Genomic DNA, 24,537 nt, shown 5'->3' on the forward strand with positions numbered 1-24,537 from the left:
CCCTGGGCTGCAAGGTTGGCTCAACATCCGCAAATCAATCAACGTGATACAATACATTAACAAAAGAAAGAACAAGAACCATATGATCCTCTCAATAGATGCAGAAAAAGCATTTGACAAAGTACAGCATCCTTTCTTGATTAATATATAAGAGTTCTAATTCTTCCACATTATTAAAGACATTTGCTATGTTTTAAATTTTGTTCCAGTAGATGTGTAGTGGTATCTCATTGTGGTTTTACTCTGTATTTTTTTATTGACTAATGGTGTTGAAAATCTTTTCATGTTTATTTGTAATCTGCATGACTTCTTTGGGGCAAGGGCCTGTTCAATTTTTTTTGCCTATTAAAGTTTTTTATTTCTTATTGAGTTTTAAGAGTTCTTTATATATTTTTAAAACAAATCTGTCATCACATGTATAATTTAAAACTATTGTTTCCCAAATCTGTGGCTTGCCTTTTTACTCTCTTACTAGTGTTTTTAAAAGAGCTGATTTTTAATTTCTGTGAAGTCCAATTCACTGATTTGTTTTTTTGTGGATCTTGCTTTTGGTACAATGCTTAAGGAGTCTTTTTTTTTTTTTTTTTCCCCCGGCTGGATATTTTTATTGATGGTACATGACAAGACATCTTTGCCTAATTCAAGGTCATGAAGATTTTCTTCTATGTTTCCTCTTTCTCTTTCTTTTTATTCTTTGGTTCCAGGAGCAGAAGTTGTAGAGCTGGGTACTAGATGTCAGGAGGCTTTTGTTTTCTTCATTGAACAGCTCTGTGCCATCTAACTACTTGCCATTTGGATTTGGAGCATTAGAGGGTGGGAGCAAGGGCCTTGAAAATTTGCTATGAAACCTCACATTCAAACAAAGAAAAAAGCCAGTAATTACTTTTAGAGAACTTGTCAAGGTTTCAGAGGTACTGAGTAGGTTTTTCCAATAAAAAGCAAAAGCCATTTTTTTACAGTATTTTGAATCAGTGACATTTATTCTTTGGTGGGAAATGGGAAGAACTTTCTTGACAAATCTTTTTTTTTTTTAGTTGAAATAAAATTGACATATAACATGTTCATTTCAGGTATACAACATGATTCAATATTTGCATATATTGTGAAATGATCACCACAATATGTCTAGTTAACTTCCATCACTATAGACAGTTACAAAAAATTTTTTTGTTATGAGGACTTTCAGGATTTACTCTTAGTAACTTCCAAATGTGTAGTCACCCTGTTGTACATTATTACTCCATGACTTAATTATGTTATAACTAGAATTTTGCACCTTTTGACCTACTTCACACATTTCTTCCCCTTTCCCAACACCTCTGGCAACCACCAGTTTCTTCTCTGTACCAAAGAGCTTGGTTTTTCTTGTTGTTTTTAAATTCCATATATAAGTGAGATCATATGGTATTTGTCTTTGACTTATTTCACTGAGCATAATGCTCCCAAGATCCATTGATGTTGTAAATGACAAGATTTTATTCCTTTTTATGGCTGAATAGTATTCCTGTGTGTGTGTGTGTATGTTTGTGTGTGTGTGTATGTACCACATCATTTTTATCCATTTATCCATCGATGGACTCTTAGGTTATTTTTATATCTTGGCTATTGAAAATAATGCAGTAAACATGGGGGTACATTTATGTCTTTCAAATTAGTTTTTTTTTTTTTCCTTCAGATAAAAACCCAGAAGTGGAATTGTTGGATCATATGGTAGTTCTATTTTTAATTTTTTGAGGAACCTCCATTCTATTTTTCTTCTGAGCTCCACCAATTTACATTTCTATCATCAAGGCACAAGGGTTTCCTTCTCTCCACATTCTAATACTTCTTATTTCTTGTGTTTTTGATAATAACCATTCTAACAGATGTGAGGTGATAGCATGTTGTGGTTTTGTCTTGCATTTCCCTAATGATGAGTGATGTCGAGCATCTTTTCATATGTCTGTTGGCCATCTGTATGTCTTCTTTGGAAAAATGTCTATTTAGAGCCTCTGATCCATGTTTTAATCAGACTATTGTTTTGCTGTTGAGTTGTATGAGATCTTTATATATGTTGGATATTAACCCTAATCAGATGTATGATTTGCAAATATTTTGTCCTATTCAATAGGTCACCTTTTCATTTTGTTGATGGGTTCCTTGGCTGTGCAGAAACTTTTTTTTTTGGTAGTCCCACTTATTTTTGTTTTGTTTTGCTTCTGGGGTAGACCCAAAAACTCAGTGACAAAACTGATGTCATGCTTTCTTTTAAGAGTTTTATGGTTTCAGGTCTCATCTTCAAGTCTTTAATCTGTTTTGAGTTGACTTTTTGTGTGCAGTATAAGCTAGTGGTCTAGTTTCATTCTTTTCCATGTGGCTGTGCAGTTTCTCAACACAACTTATTGAAGACACTGTCTTTCCCTATTGTATATTCTTGGCTCCTTAGTCATAATTTAATTGACCATGCATGTGTGGGTTTATTTCTGGGATCTCTATTCTGTTCTGTTAATCTATGTGTCTGTTTTTATGAAAATACTATACTGTTTTGGTTACAGTAGCTTTTTAATGCAGTTTGAAGTCAGGGAGTGTAAGGCCTCCAGTTGTTTTTTCTCAAGATTGCTTTGGATATTTGGGGTCTTTTGTGGTTCCATACAAATTTTAGGATCATTTGTTCTATTTCTGTGTAAAATGCCATTGGAATTTTGATAGGGATTGCACTGAATTTGTAGGTTGCTTTGGGTAGTATAGGCATTTTAACAATATTTATTCTTTTAATCCATGAGGATGAAATGTCTTTCCTTTTTTTGTGTGTCTTAGGGACTTTAATCTTGAAGAGTAATTAAAATATTCTTTCAGTTGGTGCTCTTTTCCTTAATTTGGGTTGAATATTTCTAGAATGTGAGCTTCACTAATGGCTCAAAATAAACAATCAACATTGGTGCAAAATGAGCAGTTCTAAGGACTTAAAGTGATAACAATGCAAGCCTCAATGTTCCAATTAAAAAAGTATTTCCCATGAGTTACAATTCTGATATGAATTTTATATGCTGAAATTGCTTTGATTCAAGGCAGACTCTATATGATGTTTTCCTAAATATCCTATTATTTTAAGTTACCTAATATAGAAATGAAATCCCTCCTTGAAACCACCTATTTTAAAGCAAACGTCTTACCTGTGAGAACAAAATTATTTGAAAATTTTCCATTTAGTTAATTCTTAAAGAACAGATAATCTAAGAGTGTTGCTAAGTTAATGTCATCTGGCTATTTTACTCGATATCTATTCTGATGTTACTGATATTGCTCATTACTTTTCAAATTTTTGAGATCATGTTGTAGAAAACATGCATGTTTAGCATTCTGAAGTTTTGATTTAAACTGCATTTTCTGCACTGAGGAAGAAGGTCTATCACTAAAGCTGGTTAAAATACTTTAAATGCAGTTAGAAAAGTCATTTTGCGTTGACAGTATCAGAGCTGGCTGAAGGGTTTGCAAATGCTTATGTAAGAGAGGAGAGGGGCTTGAATTTCTTGCCATGGGCCACCACTAGAGCAAGAGTTAACAATTTATTTTTTTTAAAGATTTTATTTATTTATTCATGAGAGATAGAGAGAGAGAGAGGCAGAGGCAGAGGGAGAAGCAGGCTCCCCGCGGAGCAGGGAGCCTGATGCGGGACTCGATCCCAGGACCCTGGGATCATGACCTGAGCTGAAGGCAGACGCTTAACTGACTGAGCCACCCAGGCGTCCCAAGAGTTAACAATTTAAACAAGGATTAATTTTAAAAGCAAAACTGTGCAAGGAGGGTTTCTTTCCTCCAGGAGGGCAAAGGACATGGCTTTGCTCATACATTTTTAGCAGCTGACGTTTAATGAGACCATCTCCATTGAAATGAGCTAAATACTGTTACCATTTGTGGACTCCCAACTGATTTCTGAAGCACTTATTGAACTTCAAAAAGTGTTTCCAGAATCAATTAAATACAATTTTTAGATTCAACATGCATGCATCCATGAATAGTCAACATTATATTTATCTGACTTGTCTCATATTGTGTCAAATTTTCTTTAAAGGATTGGTGTTTTGATAGTTAAGTAATAATAGAAATGAAATCTAGTAAAATTTTTCATCTAACTCAGTGAACTTTTCAAAATTTTAATTTTCCTATTTTGAGGGGAATTACCCAAAACATCTACTGACCAAAAAGCCACTCGTTAGTTTTCTAGGGAGGATAACTGGAAAGTAACTGCATTATACATCAGTAAGAAGAAATGGAGCTCTTCTCTAGTTTCTGAACCTAAACTAGAAATATTATTGGATGGGAATTATACTTTGGAGTACAATAGTGAATTTGTCAAAACACTGATCTATTTTGACTTTGGTTATGGTAGCTCATTTTTTCCCAAATTTTATGTTAGTTATCTTACTGAGCTCTCACAGCTGATATTACTATGCACGACAGAGAATTAGAAACACAGAAAAGTATTTCACACAAGGTAACATTGCCAGTTAGCAGAGAAACCAGGATAAGAAGACTGTCTTTCTCTACTAGTTTTTCCTCTACACGTTACTGTCACTTTTTTAGAAAAAGCACCTCTTTCTGTTAATTGGGATATCAGACTGTAGCTAATTCTGCTTCTGTTAATATCCATCAACAGATAAAAGTAAAAAAAATGAATGCTAATGAACTTGGTGGCCTAAGAATGAAAACATTGAGTAAGTTCCCTGTGCTGTCTGGACACTTCGTATTCAATTTGCAGAAAACAAGGCTGTTCTGCATTCTAAGATTTAGGTTTGAACTTTGACACTGCAATGAGGAGTGTGCCTCTCACTAAAGCTTCTTTCAAGTGATCTTTCCAAAGGATTCCACTGAGAGGAGGCCTATCTGTGCCCACTCTACTATAGAATGATCATATTCCATGGTCTGTTACTGAGCCAAGAAGTGTCTTTGAGTGCTCTATCCCTTTTGCAAATGGGAAACTCATGTCCTAATTTAAAAAATAGAAGTACATGCCTGTGACATGTGGAGGCTGGCAGGGTCAGAAGCTGAGGGGGAAAGACAGTTGATGTCTGCTGAAACTGAGAGTATGTCTGTGCTAGAGCGGGCTGGGCCACGTGACTTCCATGAGGTGCCTAAGAAAAATAAGAGGTAACAGAAAGATGCTCATGGCTCCCAGAAAAAGGGTGTAGCCCTTTACTTATTCTCATGAGCCCTGGGACTACAAATAAGATGTTAATCTAACCTAGAAATTTCCTTACTCGTGATAAAACTTTTAAAAAGAGTATCATTTCCCTTTGCACAAAATGCTTTTTTTCAGCTTTCAATATGTTTCAGATGACAAAAGAAATGGCCCTGATTTTAGCCTACAACACATTTTAATGAATGCTGACTTATTAGGTCACTGTTATAATGACATACCAACTTGCCTTGAAAACGGGATAGCTGACTGGGTGCTCTGTTTTTCCAGTGTGTTCTCATATTTTAGGGAAAAAAGGGTATTTCTGACACTTATCTGATGACTCTCACATTTGGTTCAAGGCTTTAGTAGATATTTGTTGTTTTGATCTTTCTCTCTCTCTCTCTCGTTCTCTATTTAGTAGCAGCACCTTAATTTCACTGTGGAATTTTACCTTCTCCCCATGGGTATGCTCTTGGTAAGAATGTATGCCAATACTCCTTCATCTAGCTAAGTGGTCGTCATTTGACTCATGCCAAGCTAATCTGGTTCTCTCCTGGGACTTTGAATCAGGAGAGAATGACACAAGGATGAAAAATAAGCTCTGTATAAATTTGTTCCAGTGGTGGCATCTTGACAATAGTGTCAGGAGTTTTTGCTACCAGACTCCAGAGCTCCCTTGTTTTCTGTCTTTTTACAAGTCTGGTTTCTCAGTGGTTAGTCAGTTCTGTGATTTACTTTTAATACTTTTAATCTCTTTTCTGCATAAGGGATCACACTGGAGGAACTCTTGAGTAAACTTTGGAGATGTCAGGGAAAGATGTATGAAAGAAGTAGTATATAAGTTGAGTCTTGAAGGAGCGGGATAACTTATCCAGGTGAAGAAAGGCAGGATTTGTTAAAGGTAGAGGGAATAGTATGTGAAAAAGATGGGACGCATGACAGAGCAAATGGCATATTTAGGAAAAGGCATTTTTTTGTGTGTGACTTAGGAGAGATATTGAGAATGGGGACATAGTCAAGAGTGAGATCATTGAGGGAATTTTTGTCATGTTCAGGGATTTATATTTTATCCTGAAAATACAGGAAACCATTGGAGGGTTCTCAGTAGGGCAAGGCCATGAGCACTAATGCTTTTAAATCTCATGCTGGAAGCAGTGTGGGGATTGGAGTGAGGAGGGGCAAGACTGCACGTGGGAAGCTAACATTGTAGTCTTGTTGAACGATGACAGTGACCTTGGACATGGGAGGGGGTGGTGGGGAATAGGGAGAAGCAGAGGAATTTGAAAGCTTAAGAAAGTAGAATTGACAAAATGTAATAAAGGATTTTACAAAGAGCATAGTGAGAGAAAAGAGGAGTCATTGTTAATCCCTGGGTTTCTACCTTGGGCAATGAAGTTCCTGGAGGTATCCTTAGCTGAAAGTAAAGACGAAGCAGGAAGTTCAGGTTTGTGGGAAAAGATTAATTTCATTTTAGACACAACAAATTTAATGGGCTTATGTGATATTCGAGTAGAGATGTCCAAGAAGCTCTTGTAAATGTGGATCTAAACTTAGGAGTGAGATATGAAGTGGGGTTAGCTATATCTAGATAGAAATGATTTCCTTGTGGGTCACTGTTTTCCCAACTTCCCTCTAAGTGAGTGAGTGAGTGTTCTGAGTAAGTGAGATCTCTGCTCCAGGAATTCCTTACTTCTCATACTACTACAAATACTCCCTGGACAATCTTATCCTTGCTTATGGCTCCCACTACCACATGCAAATTGATTAAAAACAAGACAAAACTCTGAAATTTACTTTCCTATTTTTTCTGACATTTCTATCCAACTATATTCTAAACATTTCCATCTGGTTGTCCATATTGGTGCCTTCACTCTTAAGAATTTCAAAATTGAACTCATTATCTTTTCCTGAATACCTACCCTGAATAACAAGTAAGAAATCTCCCCTTCCCTGTATTTCCCCTACCTCCAGTAGTGGTACCACCACTCATCATTCAACCAGTCATCCAGTGATGGAGCTCTTGCTCCCTGTGTTAGTTTCCTATTGCTGCTATGCCATATTACCACAAACTTAGCTTAAAAAAATAGAAATTTATCTTCTTACAATTCTGGAAGTCAGAGGTCAGCCTGGTCTTATTTGGTTAAATCAAGCTGTCAGAAGGGCTGCTTTCCTTTCTTGAGGCTGGAGGGCAGAATCCCTTCCCCTGCCACCTGAGATTCTAGAGACCACTCACATTCCTTGGTTCATGGTGCTTTCTTTTTTTCTTTTTAAACTTTCCCCGGCTATTTTTTTTTTTAAAGATTTTATTTATTTATTTGACAGAAAGATAGACAGAAGAGCACAAGCAGAGGGAGTGGCAGAGGGAGAGGGAGAAGCAGGCTCCGCACTGAGCAGGGAACCCGATGCGGGACTCGATCCCAGGACCCTGAGATCATGACCTGAGCCGAAGGCAGACGCTTAACCATCTGAGCCACCCAGGCGCCCTCCCCGGCTATTTTTTTAAATTTTAATTCCAGTATAGTTGTGCACACTACAGTGTTATATTCATTTCAGGTGTATAATATAGTGATTCAACAATTCTATACATGCTCATCATAAGTGTACTCTTAATCCCCTTCACCTATTTCACGCATCCTCTACCTCCCTCCCTCTGGTAACCATCAATTTGTTCTCTATAGTTAAGAGTCTGTTTATTGGATTGTCTCTTTTTTCCTTTAAATTCCACATATGATTGAAATCATATGGTATTTTCTTTCTCTGACTTATTTCACTTAGCATTATACTCTCTAGCTCTTCCTTGTCATTGCAAATGGCAAGATTTCATTTGTTGTTTTTTATGGCTGAGTAATATTCCATTGTGCATATATATGTACCATATCTTCTTTATCCATTCATCAGTTGATGGACATTTGGGCTGCTTCCATAATTTGGCTGTTGTTGATAATGCTGCTATAAACATCGGGGTGCATGTATCCCTATGAGTTAGAGTTTTTGTATTATTTGGGTAAATACCCTGTAGTGAAATTACTGGATCATATGTTACTTCTATTTTTAATTTTTTACTGTTTTCACAGTGGCTACACCAGTTTGCATTCCTATCAAGAATGCACAAGGATTCCTTTTTCTCCACATTCTCACTAACGTGTGCTGTTCCTTGTGTTTTTTATTTTAGCCATTCTGACAGGTGTGAAGTGATATCTCCTTGTGGTTTGACTTGTGTTTCCCTGATAATGAATGATGTTGAGCACCTTTTCATGTGTCTGTTAGCCACCTGGATGTCTTCTCTGGAGAAATGTCTGTTCATATCTTCTGCCCATTTTCAAAATGGATTATTTCTCTTTTGGGTGGTGAGTTGTATAAGTTCTTTATTTTGGATGTTAACCCTTTATATGATAAACGATTTGCAAATATCTTCTTCCATTCCATAGGTTGCCTTTTAGTTTTGTTGATTGTTTCCTTTGCTGTGCGGAAGCTTCTTATTTTCATGTAGTCCCAATAGTTTACATTTGCTTTTATTTCCCTTGCCTCAGGAGACATATCTAGAAAAATGTTGCTAAGGCTGATGTCAGAGACATTTCTGCCTATAACCTCATCTAGGATTTTTATGGTTTCAGGTCTCACATTTAGTTCTTTAATCCATTTTGAGTTTATTTTTGCATATGGTGTAAGAAAGTGGTCCAACTTCATTCTTTTGCATGTAGGTGACCAGTTTTCCCAACACCATTTGTTGAAGACACTGTCTTTTTCAAATTGGATATTATTTCCTGTTTTGCTGAAAATTAATTGACTATATAACTGTGGGTTTATTTCTGGGTTTTCTATTCTGTTATATTGATCTATGTGTATACTTTTGTGCTGGTACCATTCTGTTTGGATTACTACAGCTTTGTGGTATATCTTGAAACCTGGGATTGTGATACCTCCAGTTTTGTTCTTCTTTTTTCAAGATTGCTGTGGCTATTCAGGGTCTTTTGTGGTTTCATACAGATTTTAGGATTTTGTTGTTGTTGTTGTTATAGTTCTGTGAAAAATGCTGTTGGTGTTTTGATAGGGATTGTGTTAAATCTGTAGTTTGCTTTGGGTAGTATGGACATTTTAACAATACTTGTTCTTCCAATCCATGAACATAGAATATTTTTCCTTTGTGTCATGTGTCATCTTCAATTTCTTTCATCAATGTTTTATAGTTTTCAGAGTACAGGACTTTTACCTCCTTGCTTAAGCTTATTCCTAGGTATTTTATTCTTTTTGGAGCAATTGTAAATGGGACTGTTTTCGTAATTGTTCTTTCTGCTACTTCATTATTGCTGTATAGAAATGCAATGAATTTCTGTATATTGATTTTGTATCCTGTGACCTTACTAAATTCATTTATCAGTTTTAGTAATTTTTTTGGTGGAGTCTTTAGGGTTTTTTAGATATAGTATCATGTCATCTGCAAATAGTGAAAGATTTACTTCTTCCTTACCCATTTGGATGCCTTTTATTTATTTTTGTTTTCTTATTGCTGTGGCTAGGACTTCCAGTATTATGATGACTAAAAGTGGTGAGAGTGGACATTCTTGTCTTGTTCCTGATCTTAGGGGAAATGCTCTCATTTTTTTATTCCCTATTGAGAGTGATATCAGCTGTGGGTTTTCATATATGGCCTTTATTATGTTGAATTATGTTCCATTTAAACCTACTTCATTGAGGGTTTTTATCATGAATGGATGTTGTACTTTGTCAAGTGCCTTTTCTGCACCTACTGAAATGATCATATAGTTTTTATCCTTTCTCTTATTGATGTGATATATCATGTTGATTGATTTGCAAATATTGAACCAATCTTGTACCCCAGAAATAGATCCCACTTGATCATGGTAAATGATTTTTTTTTAATGTATTGTATGATTTGGTTTGCTATTATTTTGTTAGGATTTTTGCATCTCTGTTCCTTAGAGATATTGGCCTGTGGTTTTCTTTTTCTGTAGTGTTTTGGTTTTGGTATGAGGATAATGCTGGTCTCATAGAATGAATTCGGAAGTTTTCCATTTCCTTCCTCTTCTATTATTATTATTATTTTTTGAAATAGTTTGAGAAGAATAGGTATTAACTCTTTAAATGTTTGGTAGAATTCACCTTCACCTGTGAAGCCCTCTGGTCCTGGACATTTTGTTTGTTGGGAGGTTTTTTACTACTGATTAAATTTTATTGCTGGTAATAAGTCTGTTCAAATTTTCTATTTCTTCCTGATTCAGTTTTGGGATGTTATATGTTTCTAGGAATTTATCCATTTCTTCTAGGTGGTCCAATTTGTTGGCATATAATTTTTCATAATATTCTTTTAAAATCCTTTGTATTCTGTGGTGGCAGTTATTTCTCCTCTTTCATTTCTGGTTTTATTTGCATCCCCCCCACCCTTTTTTTCCATTTGTTTTGATGAGTCTGGCCAAAGGTTTATCAATTTTGTTGATCCTTTCAAAAAACCAGCTCCTGGTTTCATTTATCTGTTCTATTTTTGTTTGTTTCTATTTTGTTTATTTCTGTTTTAATTTTTATTATTTTTTTTCCTTTTACTGTTTTGGGATTTTGTTTGTTTTTTTTCTAGCTCCTTTAGTTATAGGGTGAGGTTGTATATTTGAGATTTTTCTCGCTTCTTGAGGTAAGACTGAATTGCTATAAAATTCCCTATTAGAATCTCTTTTGCTGCATCCCAAAGATTTTGGACCATTGTGTGTTCATTTTCATTTGTCTCCATGTAATTTTTGATTTTCTTTTTGATTTCTTAGTTAACCCATTCATTGTTTAGTAACATGTTATTTAACCTCCATGTATTTGTGCTCTTTCCAGAATTTTTTTTTTTTTTTTTTTTTTGTGGCTGATTTCTAGTTTCAAAGCATTGTGGTGAGGAAAAAAATGCATGGTATGACTTCGATCTTTTTAAATTTGTTGAGACTTGTTTTGTGGCCTAATATGTGATTTATTCTGGAGAATGTTCTATGTGCACTTGAAAAGAATGTGTATTCTGCTGTTTTAGGATGGAATGTTCTGAATATATCTGTTAAATCCATCTGTTCCAGTGTGTCATTCAAAGCCACTGCCTCCTTATTGATTTTCGGTTTGAATGATCTATCCATTGATGTAAGTGGGGTGTTAGTCACCTACTTTTGTTGCATTACTATGGATTACTTCCTTTATATTTGTTATGAGCTGCTTTGTGTATGCTGGGTGCATAAATATGTACAATTGTTATATCTTCTTGTAGGATTGTTCCCTTTATTATTATATAGTGTCCTCTTGTCTCTTGTTACAGTCTTTGTTTTTTTTTTTAAGATTTTATTTATTTATCTGACAGAGAGATATAGCGAGAGAGGGAACACAAGCAGGGGGAGTGGGAGAGGGAGAAGCAGGCTTCCCGCCGAGCAGGGAGCCCGATGTGGGGCTCGATCCCAGGACCCTGGGATCATGACCTGAGCCGAAGGCAGACGCTTAACGACTGAGCCACGAGGCACCCCCAGTCTTTGTTTTAAAGTCTGTTTTGTCCAATATAAGTATTGCTACCCCAGCTTTCTTTTCACTTCTGTTTGCATGATAAGTGCTTTTCCATTCCTTCACTTTCAATCTGCGTATGTCTTTAGGTCTCAAATCAGTTTCTTATAGGCAGCATATAGATTAGTCTTGCTTTTTTTTTTAATCCATCTTGTCTTCTTCTGTCTTTTGATTGAGCATTTTGTCCATCTACATTTACATTTGAGGTAATTATTGACAGGTATGTACTTACTGCCATTTTGTTACTTGTTTTATAGTTGTTTTTATAGTTGTGTTCTTTTCTTTTGCTCTCATCTCTCATGGCTTGCTAACTCTCTTTAGTGATATACTTGGATTCCCTTCTCTTTATTTTTGCATATATATTGCTGGTTTTTGATTAGTGGTTATCATTAGGTTTGTATATGGCATCTTGTGCACATAGCAGTCTATATTAAGTGATGGCCACTTAATTTTGAACCCATTCTTTACGCCTCTCCTTCCCAAATTTTAGGTATATGGTGTCATACTTTACATCCTTTTATTTTATGAATCTCTTGACTGATTTTTATAGATGCACTTATTTTTACTGCTTTTGTGCTTCTTACTTTTCTTTCTCCTACTTACGATCTTTCCTTTCGACTCAGAGTCTTCTTTAATATTTTTTGTAGGGCTGTCTTAGTGGTCATGAGTTCATTTAACTTTCGATCATCTGAGAAACTGATTGTTTTCCATTACTCTGAGTTCTAGGTCACTGATCCATTCCCTAGCTTCCTCTAGCCTACTAGTTATTCCATCAAGTGTATTTTTTTTTTTTTTTAGTTATTGAATTTTTAATCTCTGGTTCTTTTTTGTTTCCTATCTCTTTGTTAAGGGTTCTTTCATTTGGGACGTATTCCCTTGCCTCATTATTTTGTCTAACTCTGTGCCTGTTTCTGTGTTTTAGGAAGCCAGCTGTGTCTCCTGCTCTGAAAGTAGTGGCCTTATGAAGATGTCCTGTGGGGCTCTGTAGTGTAATGTCCCCTGTTCACTGAAAACTGATGACAGTATAAATTAAAGGGAATGGATATGAGAAACACGCTATCAGGGTCAAATTTACAATCTTCACTGACAAATTAATTTTTACTCATTCATTTATTCAAAGGATCTTTATGAAGTCTCCTATGTGTGTTATGTGCACCTAGTGTTGTGATTGAGATTTTGCCTCCAGTCCAGTCCTCTGCAATGGCTCTCTTTGCCTGTTGGGGGCAGGGTTTGGTCCTGTGCTTTTAGTGGGCCAGTCTGGGGCTGCCGTGGCATTAAGTTCAATCAGACCAGATGTCTGTGCCCAGCCCACTGCTGGGACCATAGTGGAACTGGTATGTATGGTTATCTTCCCCTCTCCCTGGCGCAGGAGTCACTTTAGAGTGGTGTTGGCCCCTACTGGGGCTGCCTGCACACTGCCAAGCTTGTGGCCCTGCTTTGGATGGGTGCTGTCCAAGAGTATATTGGAGGGGGCAGGTATGCAGGAGAGTGTGTGGACAGGGCACAGGGCACACGGTGCCAGCAAGTTCTGCACTGGTGTGCTGCAGGAGGGGACCTACAGCTGCTGGACTGATGCCAGCCAGGTTAGAGGGGTACAGAACCACACAGGACAGATTGTATGGGGTGTTAGCAAGGTTTGCATGGGTCTGCCATGGAAGAAAACCTGGGACCAAGGCCTGGCTACAGGGAACATGTGCACAAGAGAAGGAGGGGAGGGGTGCCCTGCTAGCAAGTTATGTATGTATGGAGTGTTGGCACTGCCCACTGGTTCCTACAGGTGTCTGTGGATTTGGTTGGGGGGTCGGGGAGGGAAATATCACCTACCGGCTCTTTTGTTCCTGAAAAATTCTCCCAGGGATTCCTGCTCCCCAGCACATGCTCTGAGATTAATAAACAAATCTCCTGCCCTTATACACAAGGCATTTTTCAAACTGCTGCTTATATGCTGTATCTCCATGGTGCTGTCTCTTTAAGGGTGGGGACTCAGTTTCCTCTGGCCCTCTCTGTTCTCCCAGGGCTGAGCCCATTGATTTTTTAAAGTTCCAGGTGTTAAGTCCTGATGATTATAAGAACTTGTGAAATTTGGGTTCTGTTTTTCAAAGCCAAATGTCATGAGGATTCGTCTTCCTCCTGCCTGTGGTGCCTATTGTCAGGGTCTGTTTTTTCCCTCTCTCGGCATCCCATGGACAGGTTCATGGTCAGTTTAGCACCCGACAATGTCTCTGCCCTTTCTATCCTGTTTGATGTGGCCTCTTCTCTACATTTAGTTGTGGAGAGCCTGTTCTGCCCATGTTTGGGTAGTTTTCTGGCTGATTTACACTGATGCAGGGGTTATCTCGCTCTACCTATGGAACGAGTTGAGCCCAGGATCATCCTACTCCACTATCTTCCCTAGAAGTCTGGATTTTCTCCATCTTGAAAATCAGCAACATGAAGCCAAGTCCTGATTAGACTGCTCTCTCTCTCTCTCTTTTTTTCTTATTTCCTCCTTCACTTTTTTTTTCTTTTTTTCAGAGAGAGAGAGAGAGTACATAAGCAGGGGGAGCGGCAGGCAGAGGGAGGAGAGGGAGAAGCAGGCTCCCCACCGAGCCAGGAGCCCGATGTGGGGCTCGATCCCAGGACCCTGGGACCATGACCCGAGCCGAAGGCTGATGCTCAACCAACTGAGCCACCCAGGCGCCCCTCCTCCTTCACTTTTAAGGGCCCTTGTGATTACATTGGAATCACCCAGGTCATCTAGGATAATCTCCCTATTTTACAGCTCTGTAGTTAGCCCCTTCAATTCCATGTCCAAACTTAATTCCCCTTTTTAATGTGACATAACCTCTTCACAGGTTCTGGGGTTTAAGACTTGGGCATCTATGAGGGATCATGATTCTGTTTAGCACACTCTCCTCCTCTCACATTGTCCTGAGCACCCACCCATCAGTTCACCTTATCCTGCTGCATTTTTCTCCATTGCACTTATTACCTAATATTATTATAGACTTGTTTACTTTGTGCTTCTCTCACTGGGATGCACCGTAAAGCATCATAAGGCAAAAGACTTTCTCTTGCCCATTGCTGCATCTAGAACCATGCCAAAAATTTGTTAGGTACTTCATAGATATTCTTTGAATAAATGAATGAGTAAAAATTAATTTGTCAGTGAAGATTGTAAATTTGACCCTGATAGCATGTTTCTCATATCCATTCCCTTTAATTTATACTGTCCTTGTATTATTTTACTCCATATTCTTATTTTTTCTTGTTTCCCTATTTTAGTAAATTCCTAGCTAGTGTGTCTACCACCGGATTCTGCACCTGTTTCTAAAGCACAAGTTGTCATGTTAATCCCTAAAACTTTTCAATGGCTCCTTAGAAAAATTTATGAGATTATATTCAAAGTGCCCCTGGCCATCTCTTCAGAGCATTTCTCTCTAGTCTTTATAGCTTATGTTCTAGAGATTCTGGAATACTTGTCCTTGTTGTTTCCTCAGCTTTGAATACCTTCCCTTCTTTGACTACCTAGAAAAATCCTCTTTCCCGAAGGATCTACACGGAGCATATCTTTCTCTATAAAACTTTCAGTGGAAAAAATCTCAACAGAGTTAACACTTCCTCTTCTGAGGTCATCCTATCAGAAATAACAGGGTGGGGAGGCTGCTAAGAGGGACCGACAAAACTCAGACTGTGAGCATATATAAGAGATATCTTGGATACTTCTTGAACCTGAAAGAAAGATTTAGAAGTTAGGTTCCCATGAATCTGCTAGTATATTTAACCAAATCATTATTCTATTTTTTATGATTATTATGACTTTTTAAAACACTACCATCCCCCCCCAATCCCAGTACACATACATAGTGTGTTTGGCTCTTCCAGGTTGGAGAAGATTATAGAATTTTATATTATACTATTTATATTCAATATTTACCATTTTCCTGCACTATGCATTATGTATATTATAGATAAATATATATTTTATAAATCACACATGTTTTTATGTGATATTTTCCACACTGTCTGGCACTCTGGAGTCAGTTTTTCTGGGTTCAGATTTTTAGCTTTGTCACTTAACAGCTATATAAACTTGAGAAGTTACTTAAGCTTCTTCAGTCTTAGTGGAAATGGAAATAATAATAGTCCTATTTTGTAAGTTTATTGAGAGGATCAAATTAATATGTGTAACATGCTTAAAGCACTGCTGAGCACGGTGTCTGATAAATGTTAGCTGCTGGTGTTACTGTTGTTATTCTAGATGCTGAGTTTTCTGGAGGAAAGTAGCACTTATCATTCAACTCCATCCCCAAGCCAGATACAAGTATAAGTATGGAACATAGCAAGTGATCATTAAATATTTTTTGCGCAACAAATGTATATTAGCTATTCCCAGAGTGTTGGTACGTAACTAATGGACAGAACAGATTAGTATCTGAAATAAGCCTTGTTGTGAATAGATTTTGAGAATTTGTGCATTTTATCTTTTTCCCTCTCCTTTATCCCTCCACTCTGTGAATTAGAATTTTGATTTTTCTTGTCAGAATGCATTCAGTATATGATTAGATGGTATTAATTAACTTGGAATTAAAAAACAAAAAATGAATTTGAGAATTATTCGGTAAATATTTATGGAGGAACTCGTATGCGTGGGGCCCTCTAGGTGCTGGAATTACATCATATGCATTGCATCCATAGTTGGAAGCAGGCACAGTTTTCTGTCTCTCTAAAAGACAGAAGCTGGCAGGGGCCTCGTACTGGCTCTGCTTTCTCCCCACTACCCCTCCAGGAAGAGTCTTACACCAGAGTGAATAAGGGACTAATTCAAGTCCACTGTTCTCTGCCAGGTCCCATGTTGTTCTCTCTGGAACAAATGTTCTTGACCTTGTGGGTGGTTTCATCTAACTTTCCCTGCTGTGCTTTCTCATTGTTCATCACTGTAGGTCTGGGTGTCTTCCCTCTCCCCCATTTCTTCTGGTTCTTAGCTCTGTTAGACTCCCTTCCCCAAGAGAAAGGCTCTTGAACAGACATGATCCAGTGTGACTCCGGTAATTTTCCTAATTGTCAGACTTTTTCATAAAGTTTTAGAGAAATTTTGGTTCTCGAAGCACTATTCCAGAATCTTGGCTGGCTAGTCCTTATTGCATTCATTTCCATATCATTGGCATATAATCGACATTCATAAGTAAAAGCTGTTGATATGAATCCTGGTTTGTCTGTAAGTACTGACTCTTCAGATCCCTAGGACAGAATAGATCACCATATGCCCATCCCAGAATTGTTTAGTATTCTGTTGTGCAGTTGTAATCTACCCAAAGCTTAGGGTAGAGAAATCCGATTATATTATTTTACATCTTAGAAACAACTCATCCTTTTATAATCTTCTAATCAACACATTCTGTGTGAAATAATCCCTTTGGGTATTGATGTCTACTCTGAGAAATGTTATATAGTGCAACTTTAATTGTTTGTGCAACCCTCTCCCTGATTAGCCACAGTCAATCCCTGACTGTGCATCAGTTTCCCTATATACAAAAGTGAGGTGGTATTTTTACCTAGCTCATAGGTTTGCTGCATGTGTGAAATGAGTTAATAGCATGTGTGGTCCTGAGCATGGTGCTGGCGCTTTGCAAGTGCTCACGAAATGATACCTATTGTTAATTTTTTATCAGAAATATTATTACTTTTAGCTCCCAAGGGATACAACCATTTTAGTTTAAGTATTCCTAATGTATTCCTTTGCATAATTGGGATGGTACAGATAATTAAATAATTTTTATTTTAACATAGTTTTAGGTTTACACATGAACTGCAAAGATACTGTAGAGTTCCGCATCCCCAGAGTCCCCTATTGTTATCATTCACTAGTTTTCCTCTAATGCCTTTTTTTTTTTTTCCTCTTTCAAGATCCCATCCAAGATACTAAATTACACTGAATCATCATGTCTTCTTAGTCTCCTCTTGGCTGTGACAATTTCTCAGACTTTCCTCATTTCTGACAACCTTGACAGTTTTGAGGAATACTGGTTGGGTATTTTGCAGACTATCCCTCATCTGGGATTTGTCTGATGTTTTTCTTTTGATCGACCAGAGATAAGTGTTTCTGAGAGGAAGGCCATGGAGGTGAAGCGCCCTTCTCACCATAGGATATTAGGAGTACTTTCTATCAACCTGACTCATCATCGTTGATGTTGATCATCTGGCTTAGATAGTGTTTGTCAGTTTCTGCTACTTATAGTTACTTTTTTTCTTATTAACCTTTTCATACCCTTTAGAATCAAGTCACTAAGTGTGGTCATCCCTCATGGAATGGAAAACTCAGGTCTTCCTCCTTGTAGGACAGTATCTACATAAATTGTTTGGCTTCTTCAGTGGGAGATATTTGTCTTTTCTCCCTAATTTATTATTTAATCATTTATTTAAATCAGTATGAACTCATGAATATTTACTTTATAGTATAGCTTCATTGTACTACAATACTACATTGTTCAGCTTATTCCTGAGATTTATCCAGTTTGGGCCACTGAGATCTCTTTCAGATGCCTGGATGCTTTTTTGTTGCTTCCTTACTTTCTAGCACTCTAAGTTGCTTGCTTTGTATTTTCTCTGCTTTAGCCCTACCATCAACTATTTATCCACAGAGCCCTGGCTCCTTTATTGGAGAATATATTAGAAGCCAAGATATGGGCACTGGATGATTAGCTTTTACTGATTTATTTTGCTAATGGCAACAAGCTTTATTTTTATATATCTCTTTACAGTAGTCATGGGTCAATTTTGTGCCTTGTGCCTAAGTATTCTTAATACTTTTTTTTTTGCCTCAACACAGTTTATTTATTTTATTTTTTTATTTTTTATTTTTTATTTTTTTTATTATTTTTTAAATTTTTTTTAAAGATTTTATTTATTTATTTGAGAGAGAGAGAATGAAAGACAGAGAGCATGAGAACGAGGAAGGTCAGAGGGAGAAGCAGACTCCCTGCTGAGCAGGGAGCCCGACGCGGGACTCGATCCCGGGACTCCAGGATCATGACCTGAGCCGAAGGCAGTCGCCCAACCAACTGAGCCACCCAGGTGCCCAACACAGTTTAATAAACACTTGATTTATACTGCTTGGAAGAGTTCAATTCTATTTCCTTCTGTTTGAGATCCTGATAATTGTTATGTAATATCACGAAATAAATCTTTCTCTTCTCTCCCTCAATCCCACTCTCCCAAAGAGTAGCAATTATAGTCAATTATTTCAAAACCCATCTGTGGTGTCCCACCATGCAATTAAAATACACAAATCTTTACCAAAGACAACTAAGTTTTGCTGCCAGTACTAGGAGTTTAATGTACAAAAATGGAGCCAAGATCAATGTAGGGGACATTGTCATAGATGGAGATATAGCCTGGCACTTTAAAAATCCCCCCATATTAAATACCCCAGGAATAAGATATACTCTGTAAACAATTAGCAGTGGAAAGCAGTAACACCTGTTGAGAGATCATGGTTGACTAAGTGACTTCCTGAAGACTCAGATTCAAAACTGAGGAAAACTGGGAATTATAAATGTCACATATCAAAGCTAAGAATGCCAAAGTCTTAATAGAGAAATGCCACCCTGCATCTCACTTAGAATATATTCCTTGAATCCTATCAGAACTAACTGTTGTGATGCAAAGATAGAAAATGCATCATTTTGCTATGATCTCCACCTTGATTTTGTCTCCATTTTCCCCACAGTTGGCTGAAAAGCTAGACAGAAGGTGAGGTTGACGGGGATGGAAATTAAACAAAAGAGAAGTTATTCTTTGAAAGATGTAAATATAAGTGGGTAGGGATACAAATCGTGCAGTAAGCACAAATAAAATGTCAGTGAAGAAAGAATGAATCAGGCATGGGACTTCTGGAAAATAAGGAGACCTGAAGGGACAGGGTTATGGGTTGAGACTTGAGTGAAATGAAGGAATAAATATGTAGGGAATTGGGGAGATAACATTCCAGGTGCAGGGAATAAAAAGTTCAAAGGCCTAGAACCTTTGCTGATGTGTTGTAGGAAGGACAAAAATTACCAGTGATTTCTAGGTGCTTCTTAGGAACTTCTAGTTACAGACTCTCTCCAAGAAATTTAGTCTAGTTCTGAAGTCTGTGGAGTCATGGAGATGTCCTTGAACCAAGATGTTGTCATATTTTCTTGATTTTGGACAGGTAAAGTCTTTTTCTCTTTCTTCGAAAGTTTTCCCAAATAAGTCTTTGGAAGTATTGAGAGTGAATTATTATAGCAAGGACTTGACTTCATTTCCTGCTCCTGGAAATTCTTTAACTCTCCAGGAAAATCTGGGGAATTTCCTCTAAAATATATAGGTTTCTCTATATATTTTTCATTAATTCTCAGGAGGAGCTAAAACTTGCCATCAGCATGTCCAGGGAGGTTTTTGGTAAGCTTGTTTATTTGTAACAGGTGTTAGAATTTGACATTTGATTTGACTTTCCATATTTTTGGAGACTAAATTAAGAAAGCATCTGATATATGCATAAACTTGTTACAGAGAAAGATACAGATACATGGGTAGAATTTTTAAAAAAGCTTTCAATAAAACTCTCCTTTTTTACTTTAGGTTTGAAAAGACTTGATAGTTTTCTAATGGTTCTCAGCCAGCTGATTTCTGTCCAGGAGGCTAAAAGGAATATAATAAGAAACCTGTTCTTATAAAATGTTCAGTCTGTCTGAAACAAGTTTGAGCAGGAAGTGTTTGTGAGAAGCCTGTTCTCCTAGAGTCTCCCTTTAGGTTCTTCATTCCAGGAAGCTTCCTCCACACCCAAATGAATATCTGAGACTTCAGTGATTTTTCCATTTCATACCTTGCTATTAAACGGAAATTGAGAAATTGGGTCCAATCTCTCCATATAGCCTAGAACCACAGCAATTCTCATTTGCTCCTGATGATACTTCTGGATTAGTTCAACATGGTTTTGTTATTCTCTAAAGCCAAACTTTGATCCCCACAACTTAGGGATACTGCTTCATCGGGTTCTCTTTAGAGTCTGTTGATTTCTATCTCCTGCATACGTAGAGTTATCCCAGATCAGCAGCTTTGAAGTCAGATTTAGTTTAACACCAAGCAGGTTGTGAATTCTCAAAACTACTAAAGAAACTTGAAATATTTTCACCCTAACTAACGTGTGTAATCAACCACAACACCTGTTCAACAATGTGGGGAAAAAGAAAAACTTAGGGATACTTCCAGTATTTTATGCCCTTTTCACCCCTGCAGACCCTGTGCACGGGCATTGCACTCTGAGCTGTGAGGGTGGGACCACATCTGTCTCGTCCTCTACTGTGTCCCCAGGGCCCAGAAAAATGCCTGTCACACCGAATATGTTCAGTGAAAATGTATTAAACCTCTGCATGACTAGCACACAACAGCTGTCTGTCCGTGGTATCCCATGTGGAGAACTCAAAACTCAACCAGTCTCTAGGAATTCTTTACCCAAAATTGACTGTCTCATGCCTCCAGCATTTTTTCAGTTTTTATCCCAGGAATAGTTGAGACTAATTGCTCTTCATAACTTTCAAAATACAGGAAGCAGATAATTTTATTAAAAAATGTTTTCTTCCAGATAAGGATAGCAAAGCAAAAGAAATTCGCATGACTTGTTGGCAATCAGATGATTATTTTAGTACTAATTCTATGTTCACAAGAATTATACTGCCAATAATGATGATGTCGGTAATAATAGCAATAATGTTTAGTCCTTATCATTCAAAATTATATGTATTAGGGACCCACTATGTATTAAATACCATAATAGGTACATATGCATGAAGACTGAAGACTCCAGGGAAATTGGTGTTCAATTTTGAAGCATTTAAAAATAATAATAATGCTTATTGAGCTAGTGTGTGCCGGCTATTGAGCTAAATCCATACCTTAATAATGTGATTCTAATAACAGTCCTAGGGGAAGGGTACTACTGGTTTCTGCATTTTATAAATAGGAAATTAAGGTTTAGGAAGATTAAATAATTTGTCCCTGGTCAAGCTAATAGGAAATGATGGAAGAAAAATTTGAACTTGATTTTTTCGACATTATAGCCTATACTTTTTCTTTGAATATTTAACTTTTTTGTTTCTCCTTCAAGTTTACATTCTAGTTGAGGGCTTAGGACATACATATGAAGTATTATTTGCCATGTCATACATAAATGCTGTAAACTATAACCCAGATTACTAAAACCAACAGGGGAGTGTGTCCAAATGAAGAGATAGTTCACCCTGGAAACATTTCCTACAGAAGATGAATTTTAATCTTTCCGGGTAACTATGAATGTATTTTTGTGAAATTAAAAGATAGAATACAACTAATTATGTTAAAAGATAAGCCTTTATTTTTTTGTAATCTTTTTTGAGATACAATTGACATATAATATTGGTTTCAGGTGTGCAATGTAATAATTTGATATTTGTGTATGTCATGAAATGATCACAATAACTTTAGTTAACATCCATTACCATACATAGTTACAATTTTTTCTTCTGATAGGAAATTTTAAGATCTACTCTCTTAGCAACTTTCAAATATATTATACAGTATTATTAACCGTAATCATCATGCTGTACAATACATTCCCATGACTTATTTTATAACAAAGTTTATACTTTTGCCCTCCAAATCTTTCCTATTTTAATGTATAATTTTAGGCTCCTGGTTAGGTAATAATAATAATAATAATGGTAATGTCTTATATCTGCATAATATCAAGAATTTAAAAAAACATGATTTGATTTCACTTATAGATTAATGATCTTTAATGTGATAAGCCTTAAATAAAAATAAAAAAAGAACTATAATAATCTTCATATAAAGTTTTGGAAAAATGCAGCCTTTGAAAACCTCAACATTTAATATATGTTAGAGTGATAGACACTGCACAGTTTTGCCATGAATTCCTTTTAAATTGTTTATGAAATTGTGAAAGCCCACAATCTCTTTCCCACCCTACCCCACCCTACTTCACCCAATTCCCACCACACACACTATGCTCTTTGTGCTAAAAAGAAAGAAAAAAATATCCCCACATTATAGCTGTGGCTTCCATAATCGTGAACAGAACTGTTCAAAACATTCACCAACCAATTCCATTCTTCGGGAGTATAGCTTTATTGACTTGTTTCCAGTTAGACCTTTGTCAGTACAGACTCTTAATGTTATTTTCTATTATTGTCAAATATTATGCTAAGTGAAATAAGTCAAGCAGAGAAAGTCAATTATCATATGGTTTCACTTATTTGTGGAATATAAGGAATAGCACGGAGGACATTAGGAGAAGGAAGGGAAAAATGAAGGAGGGGGGGAATCGGAGGGGGAGACGAACCATGAGAGACTATGGACTCCAAGAAACAAACTGAGGGTTTTAGAGGGAGGGGGTGGGGGGATGGGTTAGCCTGGTGATGGGTATTAAAGAGGGCATGTTCTGCATGGAGCACTGGGTGTTATATGCAAACAATGAATCATGGAACACTACATCAAAAACTAATGATGTATTGTATGGTGACTAACATAACATAATAAAATTAAATTAAATTAAAAAAAGAGGATACTTCCACTTCTCTATTTTATATTGCATTTTTAATATTCAAGAATTCCTGGATTATGTTTCTTTTAGAGGAAGTGTGTATGTTTGTAATAAGGAGAGAAAGTCTCCAGTTCATTGGGATTCTTCTTGTCTACTTTTCCCCTTTTCAGAAAAGTATGTTGTGATGATTTAACTAAACAGAAAATTGGAGAAAAAGCAAGTTAGAATATTTTGGCACAGAATAAAATGAAAAATTTTTAAAGGAAACAAAAGTAAGACCATAGGATACAAATAGGAATGGGAAGGCAACAGAGATGAGACTTTGTTGATGTAAAATGCTACTGAAACTTCAGTAATAATACTCAGGGATTAATGGATTTGAGTGACTGTATAAATTATGAGTCCTAGATTTTTTTTTATTTACATGTAGGAAGTCAACATTTTTGTATATTTTATAATATATAAGGGAGAATAAATGTAATCTTTTCAAGAAGCAACTGTCAAATCCACAAAATAACAAAAATACAAATTGTCTAGCCATGTCTTCTGTGAGAGGTAGTAAGAAGAGCCTTGTGATGGCACAAAGAGAGCCATCATTAAAGGTGGCAAGGAAAGAGTAGCTTTAAGCCAGAAGAAACAACTAGTGAACGAGAAGACCAAGTTTCTATCCAAGGAACAGACCAGATTTAGACTAGGAACATTATTTCCATGCAAATATCCTATCCTGGAGTCAAGACCTCTGCTGGCAATTTGGATTAATTTAACACACTTGTTGATGCATTTTAGTGTTCTTGATAGCTTCTAAGGGAAAAATAAAAGTGTATTATACACTTACCAATGTGTGGTCCCACATTGGGATGGGATGAAAATAGACTTAAGGTTACAAATCACTTATGGGCTCTGTGTTCTCCAATAACATTTTATTCTTGATCCTACATATATACTGTGGTTTACAGAAGCAAAAGTAAAGGTATAGAATCCCTTTTTAATGTTACGATCATTTTTACCTCATATGTGACATTTTCAATAAATTTAAATCTCAGAGCTATTTCACCCCTTATATTTCTTTACATTTGAGCATGTATGGCAAGGTGGCCCTTACCGTTATATTAGTGGTTAGCTATTTAAAAGTAAATATTGAAGCTGAGTAACAGAAGCAAACACAGAAAATAGATATTGAATACTTGTTCCCCTGTAAATTAAATTAAAAAAAGAGTAAACCAAGCTTTTGGTCATATTTGTGTTCTGTTTATAATTTAAAAAAAAAAACAGAAAATAAAAAGATGACAAACCTCCCTTTTTTTTT

This window comes from Leptonychotes weddellii, chromosome 2, assembly GCF_054177405.1.
Source record: "Leptonychotes weddellii isolate Sample4059 chromosome 2, ASM5417740v2, whole genome shotgun sequence".
NCBI classification, from domain to species: Eukaryota; Metazoa; Chordata; class Mammalia; order Carnivora; family Phocidae; genus Leptonychotes; species Leptonychotes weddellii.